Here is a 14,746-nt window from a genome sequence, read left to right as displayed (position 1 = left end):
GACCACCGAGATCTCCTTTATCTCTGTGTCAGCGGCTGGGATGCAGATCACTGAGCGCCTTGTCTGAGGTCACACAGCTGAAGTTGTCGAGGTGGGCGTACAAGTCAGCTTGCTGTCAGGGCTCTACTCCACGCCAGTCCCCACAAAGGATGGACTGCAGCCAGGTGGCATCTCCACAAGGGGGATTATTGCCTTTGCTGTTGAGACGGAAGTTTTGCAGGGAATCATCCAAACCCTAGTTCTCCAGCCACTGTGTGACCCATGGCAAGCTTTGGCGAAGCATTGCAGGAGTCGGGAATGGGGTTAAGACGTGTCCTTGACATCAGGGACATGCCTGGGCAGGCTCGAGCCTGCTGGGTTCCCTTGGTTCCGTATCCTCTTCCTAGTTGGAACTAGAAACTGTGTTTGGAGACTACTGTTTACACTAAAGGTGTTGCTTCCTAAATGTATTAAAGTTTGCCTGAATAAATTTAAGCATCACTACTGAAAGTAGCACCTAGTTCACCTCTAGGAAAATTTAATTAAGTCAAAAGGAAATTTGAAAGGAAAAATAGCCATGCCCACTGTCTTCGTTCATTGGGGCTGCTGTGAAAAATACCACTGACCGGGTAGCTTATAAACAACAAAAATGTACTTCTCACCGTTTTGGAGGCTGGAATCTGAGATCAGGGTGCCAGCGTGGACAGATGAGGGCCCTCTTCTGGGTCACGGACTTCTCCTGTGTCCTTGCATGGCGGCAGGGGCTACAGAACTCTGTGAGGTCTGTTTTATAAGAGCATTAATCCCATTCATGAGGGGTCCAGCCTCATGACCTGAGCACCGCCCAAAGGCCTCACCTCCCAGACCATCACGTAAGATGTTAGAATTTCAGCATATGAATTTGGGGAGATGTAGGGGACACAAACGTTCAGACATACGCAAACCTAGCATCCACTTAACTGTCATTCACTAAACTGCCCCTTGTAGACCTGCTTTGTGCCTGGCTCTGACTCTGCCTTTTATATGCATTGCTTAAAGTCCTTAACCACACTTCTAGGGGCCCCTGGGTGACTCAGTCAGTTGAGCGACCAACTTGGGCTCAGGTCATGATCTTGCAGGTTGTGAGTTTGAGTCCCGCCTCGGTCTCTATGCTAACAGCTCGGAGCCTGTGTCTCTCTCGCGATCTGCCTCTCCCCCACTCTCTCTCTCTCTCAAAAATAAACATTAAAAAAAATTTAATAAATTCAAATAAAATTTGAGTGGTAAGGACCACTCTCCTGTGTAGGTGTGATGTAAGGATTACCTGTCCTTTAAGGATAAGAAACAGATTCAGAGGGTTATCACATGCCAGTAGTGGTGAGGTTTGGGGGTGATGGGGGGCGGGTCCGGAGCCGATGGCCAAGAAAGAATTCTTGAAAACGTCTTTGGTGCAAAAAGGTGATTTTTATTAAAGCACGGGGACAGGACTTGTGGGCAGAAAGAGATGCACTGGGGTTGTGAGGAATGGCTGGTTCTACACTATGGAGTTGGGGAGGCAAAGTCAAAATGGAGGCCTCCAGAGGGACTTTGATATGCCAAAGAGGACTCCTAAGATACCTGACGCCTTGTTATTGTCAAGCCAGTAAAGCGTCAACAGTAGGAAGGTAGGGGGTTCCCGGGGAAACTCTATACTCTGCATTTGCCCCAAGTGTCTGCCGATGGGCTGCAGGCCATGAGGAAATTCAACTTTACCTGCCATTTTCCTCTTGCCTTTGTTTCCCAAATCATTATTGAGGGGTGATGTTGGAGTGTATAGGTTTCTGGAGATCAGGCTATTGACAAGATCACCTTTTTCTTGTAGCTTACTAAGTTATTTGTAAACTGATGGAGACCCATGTCCTGTATGACTGTGATCTCTATCGGCTGGCCATTTGTTTTCTTTCCTTTGTCCTTGAGGAGCCAGGGGTGCCTGGGGAATATCACACCTATCCCACCTGGGGAGGAGGGGTGCGGCAGCTTGCACTGAGCCCTCAGCCCGCCCCACACTGCCTCATCGGTAGAGGAGGAAAGTCTGAGAGCTGAACCGAGTCCCTCTGAGCCCAAAGGGCGCCCTCTTCCCACTTGGATACCCCTGGTTTATGTCATTTTTTTTTTTCTGGAAAAGTCACAGGAATTGTACCTCAAGTATAGTACTCGAAAATGCATTTGTTAAAGAAATAGAAATCCATTTATAAACACGAGTCGATGTCACGTTCTAATAAAATAAAACGGGCTCTTAGGTGCTTGCAGTGAACTTCTGAAATATTTATGTGGCTCCCAGAGAGAGGTTATTTCACCACTGATGAGATTCTGGGACTTCATTAACCTTAATAAAATTATGTCTGATTCTTTAAATCAAGCAAGAATAACGTAAAACTGAGGACAACTTCTGGCTTAGAGTAGAACATTGCCCATGGCTGGGGGACATGTCACTGTAATGATACTAAGTATTTGGAAGGGCTGGTGAACATTTGCAATCTGCAGTTAGTGGGAAACCAACCGTAAGGCTAATGTGTTTCTGTGCTAGGAATATATTTTATTGAAGACAAATGATCTCTTTGGGTAGATATTTTAAGAAAGGAGATTACATTTTTTCTTGTTACGTTTATTTCCAAAGTATCCCCACTAACTGCAGCAGAGGTTGGCTATTTCTGTAGAGGAGCAGGGAGTAAACATTTAGGCTTTGCAGATCACATGCTTCTGTTGCACCTATTCAACGTTACCACTGTAGCGTGAAAGTACCTCAGACAATAGGGAAAAGAATGAAAATGGCTGTGCTCCAATAAAACTTTATTTACAAAGTGGGAGGCCAGGGAGAGGACTATAGTTTGCCCACCTCTGGACTACAGTGTTAGAAGGCACCATCATAAAAGTTACTTCTACCTATATGCCCAAGAGACTATCAAACCAAAGAAGCTTAGTGACATTTATTAATTTTTTATGTCACTGTACATACTGGGACATGCAAAGCCAACACAGAATATGACATTTATGTAATGTGTTACCGTACTTAATTTAAAGGATTTGGATGAAATCTTTGGTGTTAATTTCTCTGTTGTATTTCTTAGTGACTTTGCATAAAAACAAAAGAATCTAGACGCAAGTGATGGAAAGAGGCCAGGATGAGTTTCCAGGTGTTCAGAATCTAACAACTGATGGCAGTGCTAGATCAATATTCAATTAGGAGATAATGAGTATCTTTCCAGCTTCCATATCCTGCCATCTCTGAGACTAGAATTGTGCAGGTTAAGGGCGGGCTGATTTCACTTCAATAAGTTATTAGAATTTTCTGTGACCAAAGTATATGCTAACTCTTCTAAAGTGTTAATCAAGATTAAGCAATTTTGGGGGCACCTGGGTGGCTCAGTCGGTTGAGCATCTGACCTCGGCTCAGGTCATGATCTCATGGCTTGTGAGTTCAAGCCCCACGTCGGGCTCTGTGCTGACAGCTCAGAGCCTGGAGCCTGCTTCATATTCTGGGTCTCCCTCCCTCTCTCTCTCTGCCCTCTCCCACTCATGCTGTCTCTCTGTCTCTCAAAAATAAATAAAATAAACATTAAAACAATTTAAAAAAAGATTAAGCAATTTTTCATGAAGTTTCTTGGTTTTCTATGTTTAACCACTGAATGGAAGTATCGTCTTTTAGACAGCCAATAATAACATATTCAATAAGGTTTAGTGACAATAATAAATTAATTCAATTATAGGTCTTTTCCTTAGAGATTTTTTAAGGGTTATGTTTCTTATAAAAAAAATGACACTCATTTTACATATTTTTCTTAGTTATGATGGAGAATCTCTATGATAATATGAAAAATTCATTATATCATTCCTTGGAACCTTGGTTATCAATCTCATTATGATGTCATAGCAGGTTAGATGTTGGAGCTCAACTGTAGGTAAAGAGAAGAGATAACTTTGAAAATGTAAAAATCATTTTGAAATCAAAGTTATTTTCTAATTGAATTTAGTAATAACAGTTTGACTTCATGCAGTGGATTAGCCTTTGCCTGTTCTTTTCCAACTGTGACCTCTTCCGCTCGGCAATATCCAAGGGCAGTAGGAAGGCTGTGGCCATCCTTCACCCTGTGTACTCTGGGATGCAAGGCTCACATCTTCCACTTCTCCCTGGGTTCCTTGGCCCTCGAGTCAGACTGTCCTTGGAGGTGGCCAAGCCTAGCTCCTCCAAAGGCTTTCCAGACCATGGCTTGAGAATGAATAAGGCTGATGGGCCCTTCTGATCAGTGTTCTGCTTTGCCTCCTATGCCTACGGTGGCCCCTGCTCTCCTGGAACAAGGGACCAACACTTCTTACAGAATGTGACAGCTTTACTCACTCGGCCCACAGACCCCTTGCCTATCCTGGCTGGTGGGGATGTGTGAAAGTCAGGCGTGTGATCAGTAGGGACAGGGGTCACTTTCCAAGATTGTGGTGATTTCAGCCTAGAGTTCAAGAGAAGACAGAGTGATCTGGAAGACATGCTGTTCCCTCTTTATGCTATCAAATTCCAAACTGTGAATTTTATATGACCCCCAAATGGAATACTGTTCACATGTTCTGGAATTCCCTATTCTCCCTGTGTGAGACTTGCATCTGTGGCCATTATCAGTGAAGCAAAATGATGACTTTGTGACAATCATTGGAAACCAGTAATCACAGGTCACAGGATGCATGTTCCAGGACCATGCATAAGTGATATAACAAGGCATTGAATAAGTGCAGAGGTGAGATTCGTATGGTTTCAATATAAACAAGTTCCAAAGGATCGTAACATTGTGAGTAATAACAACATTGCAACCCTTTGCTGTAGTGGAAAATAAAAAATTATCCAGAAGTGGCACATCCAACAATAAAGAACGTGAGTGATGATTCCTGGACCTTTGCAGAAAAAGATGGTCCCTGGACATTGGCCAGACTGAATAGTAAATACACCCCCAAAGTATCTCTTCCACTCCTTCCCATTATTCTGCATCTTTATTGATAAATTCCTATACTTTCCAGGGGCTTACACATTTTGTAAAACTATTTAATCAAAGTCCTTAGTTAGACAGGGCCTTGCAAAAAAATTTTTCCTGGGTGCCATATTCCGCACATAGGGCAGCTCTGCTTAGTTGTGACCTTTTCTTTCAGAGTGAATAAGTATTAATTGACTCACTGCATTGTACCGTGTTCTATGACAAATGCTGTGAGGCCACACCTTATCAAAACCTGTAGGATGCAACCACTGCCCTCAAGAACCATGGTCTTTCTGGCTACACACAATTAAACACATGAAGCGGATCAAGGGAACTAGAAGACCAGACATTAGATGGCACTTATTAAATCTCAAAACACGGCAGAAATGGTTAATGCTTGGGGTTCAGGTAGGGCCAAACTCAGACTGGTCTGGTATCTTCAGGAAGGCTGGTGGCACTTAACACAGGCCCTAGGCCTTGGCTGGGTGTAGAAGACCTCAGAAAGATACAGGCGACAGGTTGGGCAGCGGCAGCAGTGGGAACCCCTTGAGGAGGGAGCCCCACTTCAGGATTCAGACTTGAAGACATTCTGAACTGAGGAAGGCATGGCCCCAGGCCCTGAAGAGCATTTGACTGGCCTGGAGTGGGGGTGGTGAGCTATTAGGAAAACACTGTGAACAGGAGATATTGATAGAACTCCTTTTGGGGTATAAGTCTCTCATCAGAAATATCTTGGTCGGGGGCATCTGGGTGGCCCAGTCGGTTAAGAGTTTGGCTCAGGTCATGATCTCACGGTTTCGTGAGTTAGAGCCTCACGTCCGGCTCCGTGCTGACAGTGTGGGGCCTGCTTAGGATTCTCTCTCTCCCTCTCTCTCTGCCCCCCCCCCTCCATTTGTGTATGGTTGTGCTCTCTCTCAAAAATAAAAAAATAAACATTAAAAAAAAAAAAAGACATCCTCTTGGTGGTTTCTTCAACACCCATTTCTTGGCATAGACCTAGCCCAACAACCACTCTCTTCCCTGTCTCTCTCTCCACCTTGTTCCTATCCTCCCACCCCCTGCTGGCAGGGTGTGATTTCAGTGCTTTACTGCCTGCCATGTTCTCTAAGCATGAACGCTGGTTTTTCACCTTGCACTCCTAACCAAGCCTCATGGAGTGCTCATATGATGGCATGAGCCCCAGATGTGACATCAGAAGACCGGTGGCCGAGACTAGGTCTGTCACTTGCTGGCTCTGTGACCTTGGGCAGGTTACTGGATGCCTCTGAACTTCTGTTTCTTTATGCATGGACATGGTGATGCTTTACTACTTACTTTAGAGGGCGTGGTGAGGAGCAAATGACGTTCTTGAGCTTAAGAGAATAGTTTCTAATACTTAAATAGAGCTTACTTGGTGCCAGGCAATCGTCTAAGGGCTTTAGATATACTAAGTATTTTAATTCTCACAATAACCTTGTGAAGAAGAAACTATTATGATTACATGTGCACTGGGGAAGCTTAGGCACAGAGAGATTAAGTAATTTCCCAAAGATTACCGCATTCATTCAGGGTAAGCGCTGGGAGTTAAACCCTGGGGAGTCTGGTTCCAAAATCTATTCCCTTAACAAGCCCATTATACTGTTTATCTAATAACAATACGAGAGAACACTTAATTCAAGGCTCACTACTTGTCCGATACTGTACCAAAGGCCCAATTAATTCATTTAATCCTCACGATAGCCCTTTGAGGTATCTATGAGGCGGGGGGCGTTACTAACTGTCGGAAAATGATTTGTAAAAACTTCCACATTTAGGAAGGGAGAGTAGATGAAGCCTTCCCTATTCTTCCCGCTGGGTACAACTGAAATCCTGCGCAGTGTATATAAAACAAACACAAGAAGAATTTGAAAGGTGGAGATGAGAAGGCATATCAACTGGGGACCTTGGAATCAGAGGAGCAGGATGCTTTGAGTTACCTGAGTTTTCTGTTTTGCCTCATCTGTCCCAGAGCTGGGGCTGAAGAAGCTGGCAGCCTGGAAAGGCCAATGAGTGTAGCCCCCCGAAAGCCCCAACGGAAGCCTGCTCTTGGGAGCCAAGGGAGAGGCCTAACAAGACGGAGACCTTTATCGCCAATAGCTGCTCTCCTGCAGCCGAACCCTGCACAGGAATCTGGGAGCCCGCTCTCCCCCATGCCCGTGAGGCCCAGAGGGAAGCCTGGACTTCTACCCTTGTGAGGCTTCAACAAGGAGCCCAAACCTCTCTGCCGGGGCTTTCGTCCCCCGAAGGTAACGAGGCCCCCTCTGTGTAGTCGTGTCAATGGAGACCAGTTGGGCACCCTGGACTTCCGTCTCCATCCGGAAGTGCTGAGGCGCCTCTCCCCGTCCCGACTGGGATGGTGTCAGAGAAGGCCTCATGCAGAATCAGGACTTTCAGCACTGCCCAGCGGTAGTGAGCCCCCCGCCCCGGACACGCCCGCCATGATGTCAGTGGAGACCATGAGAGGAGCGGTAATGAGGCACCCCCTCTTCTGCCCGGCTGGGGCGATATCAGTGGAGGCCCAATCCCCCGCGATCCTCCCATGCCCCGCGAGCTGGGGCATCAACAAAGGCCAAGTGGAAACCTGAACTTCACCCTCAGCTGGCAGTAATGAAGTTGTCCCCTCATCTTCCCCTGCCAAAGTAGTGTCAGAGGAAACCAGACAATATGAAGGTTTAAACAAGATTCAGAGTCTCATAACAAAATAGTCCAAATGTCCAAGAAAAAGAAATTGCTCATTATACCAAGGGCAGGGAAGAGCTCAGACTAAATGAAAAAAGACAAGCAATAGATACCAACACCAAGATGACAGAGATGCTGGGATTATCTGACAAAAATTTTAAAGCGGTCATCACAAAAATGCGTCTGTGGCTTATTTCACTTAGCATAATGCCCTCTGGGGAGGCCTTCCTTAGGAAGGAGAGTGAAAAGAAGAAAATTAGGTCCACATGTGCTCATTTGCCCTTATTTTTCCCTCTGATATCTTGAAGAAATGTACGTACTTTGACAGTTTTCTGAAATACAGTGTTCCAAGTGTTCCCTGAATGTAACCGTCAGGATTTCTCTAAATCCATTTAAACTAATCTCTTAATAATTTAAAATGTATGTGACCGGGGCATCGGTTTAAAGATATTTCCAGGTTTCTCATGGATTTGCTTTCATTTTCTTGTCAACAACTCATTTGACACAATTTGCCTCTTTCGTTCCCTCACATTTCTTTTTCTGATGGTTTCAGCCAAAGGTAGAATTTAACAGGGTTGTACCCCTGAGATTTCCAGTCATAGCGTCATGCTGTTCATCCCTGTGGGTTTTGTCTGTTACCTCTACTAGATAAATTAGTAAGAACTCCTGCATCTTTGAAGAATCTTGGCGATCATGAACAATCTCTTGTTTTCCTTGCCGGTTTTATATCTGTCCTCCACATCTTTCTCAAACTATAATCTTGCTTGCCATCCTTTTCTTCTTTATTTCCATCATGGGATTTTGCTGGTAGCCTCTTCCTGTCATCGCACTGGAAACACATTATTATTTTTATTTCTTGTCCTTGAGAATAATAAAAAAAAAAGATAAATATATTTCAACACCACAGGACACTTTCTTCTTTTTCCAAATTGCCTTAGAACTAATGTTTCACATCAAATGCCTTATAGAACACAAATCTCAAAATCAATTAAGAAATTTTTTTACTGAAATTAAGGGTGCCAGAATGATTATATAGAATCTTCTTTCCTATTCTCAAGTACTTAGAAAGAAATGCCTTCTAAGCAGGAATGGAATTCAGACATATTTGGGATTAACATGAGGTCCCCGTGGAATCGTATATCGTGGAGGTCTGTGTGTCCCGAGAGTCTTGTAATAGATGATTTCAGTTGCCCAACCAGTGCCAGGCATCCACACTGAAGTGTGCTGGGACAGTGTTGGTTGAAGTCTGAGTGCTCTCATCCTTCATTTTTCTGATGAAGCAGCCTCAGCAGTGAAGCAGTCTTGAGTAACCATCATATCTCAGGCTGCGAGACTCTGAGGTATTTATTCATGAGGTTTGATTTTATTCTCCCAGAGCTGGCTGCTGATTCAGAGAGCAAATTCCACTCCACTCGGCCTGAGCATAAAGAACTTATTTTAAGTTCTAGACAGCTTCTGGAATCCTAGGGAAGTCGGGCCTCCTCTGACAGGAAGTGGGAGCTAGAAATCCAAGGAGCTGTCTCCAGATCTCTCTCTCTCCTGTGGTCTCTCATGTGTCTATCTGCTCTCCCTGCGTCTCACTCTTGCTCTCTCTCCTTCTCCCTGTCATTTCATTCTCTTTCACTGTGAACCTGTACCTCAAAATGTCCACCAGCCCCAACATTGCATCATCTCCTTCCTGCCCAACATCCTCCTGTAGCCTAACTCTGTCTCTCAGAGTTCTGATTCCAAATCCCCGAGGAAGAAATTCAGTCTCGACACGGTCTTTTAGAGCCCTGCTGTAAACTTCTAGAAAGCCTATCGATGTGATTTAATCAGTGACTGCCTGGGATCTAGGGCTTTCTCATTGACTCAAGACAGAAGGAGTGCACAAGATTAGATTATATGAAAAAAGATGGGGCAATTGTTTAAAAAAATTTTTTTGAGAGCACGCAAGTGTGGGAAGGGCAGAGAGGGAGGGGGGACAGAGGATCTGAAGCAGGCTCTGTGCTAACAGCAGCGAACCCAATGTGGGGCTTGAACTCACAAACTGTGAAATCATGACCTGAGCTGAAGTCAGTTGGACTGAACCACCCAGGTGCCCCCGGGAAATTGTTTAAAATACTAGTGTGTTCTCTAAGGACACCTACATTTTTTTTTTTAGGTTTGTTTATTTATTTTGAGAGAGAGAGATAGATCATGCATGCAATGAGGGTGGGGCAGAGAGAGAGGGATGCAGAAAATCCCAAGCAGGCTCAACACTCGCAGTGTGAGCCCGACTTGGGGCTCGATCTCACGAAACAGGAGATCATGACCTGAGCTGAAATCAAGAGTCAGGTGCTTAACCGACAGAGCCACCCAGGCGCCCCACTAAGGATACTTGTTTGTTATATTTTGGTAATACCTTTCAATAAGGCTTAATATTTGCTGTACAGGGAGAAGTTTCTTACAATTCAGTCTGAGCCAGACGAGGACCCTTTATTCTCTCTTGCAGTAGAGTCTGTGGGAGCTGCTATGTAATTGAGAGGATTATGGCATTCGGGGGATTGGACTACTGGAGAGAGCAATGGGTTGATAATTGAGAGCCCAAAGATTATGCCCAGGTCCCGACATAATACTAATTTATTAAATTACTAAATTACAAATTTATATTTGTAAATACAATTTATATTTAGTATTACTAAAATACTAAATACAAATCAAGTCATTTTCTGGGCCTCTTTTTCTTTCTTTCTTTCTTTCTTTCTTTCTTTCTTTCTTCATTTATAAAATGATGGGGCTTGTGTTAATCAGTGATTCTCCAATTTTTGGAGTATGAAAACTTTTCTTAATTTCAAAAAGTTATGGATAACACGTGATATGGTGTTGATTTTGTTGCCCAGTGAAAGAAATTAAAACAAACAAACAAACAAACAAACAACCTGTAAACCCTGGTTCCAATACTTGTAATAATTCCAGAACCTCTGGGAGTCCAAATCTCTGGGGTTCCACAGCCTGGAACCCCCGGTTTAGCTGAGTTTGAGGTCCCTCCAGGCTCTGATATTCTCGTATTCAAGTCAAGCAAATATGGGCTCCTTAGAAAAACATTCATTTATTCAAGAGGAAAGCTGACATTCAATACTACCAGATCTGAGAAAAGCACGAGTTTTTGAGAGAGGTGAATTGAGGCAGATTTCAGGGTGTACGAATCTGAGCTGAGAAGATGGGAGGAAGAATCAATACTAGTCGCAGTGGGAGTGGGGTGACATGATGGCGAACAAGGTTCCAGAATGTGGCTCATGCCAGGAAGAGGGTCAGATGCCATGATCACTAACAGAAGGAGGCAGAGGAGAGGCAATCTCACCCCCAAGGCAAGGTGGATTAACTCTTCCGGCCTTAAGTGAATATATTATATATTAGTATATTAAATATAAAATAATATCTTTTTTGTTTTCAATGTTTATTTTTGAGAGACAGCGAGAAACAGCATGAGTCGGGGAGGGGCAGGGAGAGAGGGAGACGCAGAATCCGAAGCAGGCTCCAGGCTCTGAGCTGTCAGCACAGAGCACGCGGGGCTCAAACTCATGAACTGTGAGATCATGACCTGAGCCGAAGTCAGATGCTTAACTGACTGAGCCACCCAGGCACCCCAATAGAAAATAATATCTTAATGTAATATGATAATATAAGTAATAATATGTACTCATATGTGTTATGTCAATTAATATTCATCTGTAAAAGCACCAGGGCAGTGTATGGTATAGAGTAGGCTGGTCTCCCCGCTCCTCCTTAATCACATCGACAGTTGAAGTGTTAACGAAAGCCTTCTAGTTAGACTTCTCTAAAGACGAACACCAACTGAGTTGACGTCACGACATTACTGGCAATGTCTTAGGGTAACGTCTACAATATATGTACGAGAGAGAGGCTCATGGAAAAATACATTCGTGAAGCGTGCCCCAACACTGTCCCTTTTATGTTTTCAATACTTTGCATGCTTCATATCAAAGAAGAGATTGATTCTGAAAGACATGGTGCCTCACAGCACTCTTCATGAATTTCAAAGGAGATCTGAACTTGACAGTGTACGTTTCCCAGAGTTACATACAGATTTGGGTATTAGGTTGAGGATATCAGGTCAAATTTCTACCCAGATAGTCATCTAACTGCAAGGAGAAGCAAGATGGGCAAATAGGGAAAATTCTTGAAAAATCTTTGAGGCTATTAATTCTCAGGGTTTTAAAAAGTTACTAATATTTCAATTCCCATGTTCCAATAAACATTCTCTCTCTCTCTATGCTCCAGCAACCTCAACTGTAGAAACTCTAAGAGGGGCACCTGAGTGCCTCAGTTGGTCGTGTCCGACTCTTGATTTCCTGAAGTTGCGATCTCACAGTTTGTGAGTTCGGGTCCTGTGTTGGGCTCTGTGTTGACAACACGGAGCCTGCTTGAGATTCTTTCTCTCCCTCTCCCTCTGCCTCTCCCCTGCTGTCTCTCTCTCTCTCTCTGTCTCTCTCAAAATAAATAAATATGTTTTTTAAAAAAACACAAAGTTTCTAAGAAAGTGTTGGTTCAAATGCGAACCAAACCGAAATGTGTTAATATTCTGAGCAGCCATGGGATGTAGGAAAAGCAGAGCCTCTGAATATTCTATTTCCTTTCTAATATGAATCAAATCATATTACTTCAGCAAAGCGATGAAAAAAATGTTCAGTGAACACTTCCGTGAAAAAAGTTTGTATATTCATCTATCACGAGTGTTGTGTTCTGTTTTCAGAATCAACCGATAGGCAAAATATGTTCGAAGAACAGAATGTGTTTTAATCTCATCATCGAAAACTGCAAATTGATGCTATGGCTGATAGAAGTTGAAAGTGGAGAGAGGAGGAAGAAGAAAGGAGAGTTCCAGAGGGAGAGAGACAGAGAGAGAGAACAGAGAAAATAATGGAGAAAGCTTATTAAAGAAACAGAAGAAAATTTCCCCCAAATAAAGGGCATGTCTCCAGCCTGAAAGGTCAGACTGATTGTTTAGCTCAGTGAATAAAAAATATGTCCACCGTAAAGCTACGACACTGTGAAAGTTCGAATCCCCAGGGATGGAGAGAAGATCCCCAGAACTTCCAGATAGAGAAAGAGAAAATCAATGTACATACACAGCCTTGGTTATAAGAGTGGCATTGTTTGTAGCTTATAAATCTCGCTACTCACAGAGAGCTTTTCTTCCACTTGAGCTGATACCGTGCTCCTAAAGACCTGTCTTCTAAGTTTTACCTCTGATTGCTTCTCTGACAGTCCTTTTTATTCCCCGCCCCCGTTGAAACTATTGCTACAAGCTTCTATCAAATATTCAACGTGACCTCTTCTCCCTTTGACCCATTTCCAGATCTGACACAAGTGTGAACTGGCCTGGATCTGCCTCCTCTTGGTTAAGGAGCCATCTCTACAGTCATCCTCTGTCCTGGGCAGTGGCAAGTGTGGATTTTCTTAGCCCAGGCCAGCTGACCTCAGACACCAGCGTTATCTGCGGAGACCGACCCCAACCTGCTCTTGGCACGCCGAGATGTTGACAACACCTCTTCTTCTTCTGCTGGAAGCAGATACAGTCTGCAAACACCATCACACAATCACGAGAATTCTCTCGGCCTCTTCCCACACCACGGACCCGTCCACACAGCATTACCATCAGGCAGGCAAGCTGAGGCAGCAAGAATCTGTTTATGCTGACAGCCGACGCGTGGGTGGGTAGGCACCGTGCCCTAGAAGCAAGTACTATTAAGGCTTAAGGATGCAGGCTTGAATTTATATATTTGTATAAGATCAACCCCCCCCCCCTCCTTTGTTCTGTCTCTGCGGTCCCTCATTTCCCTTGAATCTCTTTCGTGATGGTGGTACAATAGTACCTACTCCAGGGTGCTGTTAGGCAAGGATTTCTACTTCTTCCCATTAGCATTTCATTGTTCCATAGGTTTTAGGTGTTCCTGTGCCCTGCTAGCCTGAGGACACCAGAAACTGTTCCAATGGTCACTTCTACCAGTTAGTGTTTACTACATAACAAATTGCCCCTTGATGGCTTAAAATAACAACCAGTTTTTAGCTCACAACTCTGCCGTTTGGCCATTTGGACTGAGTGCATGTAGATAGTTCTGGCTGGGGATTCGCTGGTTGAAGGGCCTCAGTTGAAATGGCTTATCTCTACTTTGCACGGTTTCTCGTCTTCCAGCAGGCTATCCCAGAATGGTCACCTGGTGACTGCAGTTTTCCAAGAACAAAACATTGGAAGTTGCAAGGCCTCTTCCCCCCACCCTTAGTTTTATTGAGAAATAATTGGCATATATCATTATATAAGTTCAAGGTGTAGCACATGATGGTTTAATTTACATATGTCATGAAATGAGCACCACAATAGGTTTAGTTAATATCCATCTTCTCATATAGATACAATAAAAAGAAAAAAATTCTGACGACGAGTGTTCTTAGGATTTACCGTCTTAACGATTTTCCTAGATATCATCCAGCAGCGTAGCTAAAGTCATCATGTACATTACATCCCTAGTGCTTATCTATCTTACTACTGGAGGTTTGTACCTTCTGACCACCAATTCCCTCTCCCTTCCCTCTTGCCTCAAGCAGCTACAAGGCTTTTTCCATATCTCTTTTCTTACGAGTTTGATTTTTTTAAATTTTTCATCAGAGTCTACGTATAAGTGAGATCATACAGGATTTGTCTATCTCTGACTTATTTCACTTAGCATAATTTCTTCAAAGTCCATCCGTGTGTTGTAGATGATAAGACTTCCTTTTTTTATGGCTTACTAACCTTCCATTTTACACACACACACACACACACACGTATGCGTGTAGGCCACCTCTTCTTTATCCATTCATCCATCAGTGGACACTTAGGTTGTTTCCAAGTCTTGGCTATTGCAAATAATGCTGCTAGGAACATGTCGATGCAGATATAGTTTCAAGTTAGTGTTTTCATTTCCTTTGGATATATTCCCAGAAGTGGAATTACTGGATCATACAGTAGGTCTATTTTTAATTTTTTGTTTTATTTTTTTTTTAACTTTTTTAAATTTATTTTTGGGACAGAGAGAGACAGAGCATGAACGGGGGAGGGGCAGAGAGAGAGGGAG

The 14,746-nt window shown here is 43.7% G+C and overlaps 1 long non-coding RNA gene across 1 annotated transcript in view; it reads left to right on the top strand.

The window, feature by feature from the left end:
- LOC116738202 overlaps positions 1 to 14,464 on the top strand; it is a 56,367-nt gene extending 41,903 nt beyond the window's left edge. Inside the window, exon 5 of the long non-coding RNA XR_004343880.1 lies at positions 12,991 to 14,464. This is a non-coding gene — a long non-coding RNA (uncharacterized LOC116738202). The remainder of the gene's footprint in view (positions 1 to 12,990) is intronic.
- The last annotated feature ends 282 nt before the right edge of the window (positions 14,465 to 14,746 follow it).

The sequence above is a fragment of the Lynx canadensis genome, chromosome B4, assembly GCF_007474595.2.
Source record: "Lynx canadensis isolate LIC74 chromosome B4, mLynCan4.pri.v2, whole genome shotgun sequence".
In the NCBI taxonomy this organism is placed as follows: Eukaryota; Metazoa; Chordata; class Mammalia; order Carnivora; family Felidae; genus Lynx; species Lynx canadensis.
The sequence above is the reverse complement of the archived record's forward strand: the minus strand, read 5'-3'. Positions and strand labels throughout refer to the sequence as shown.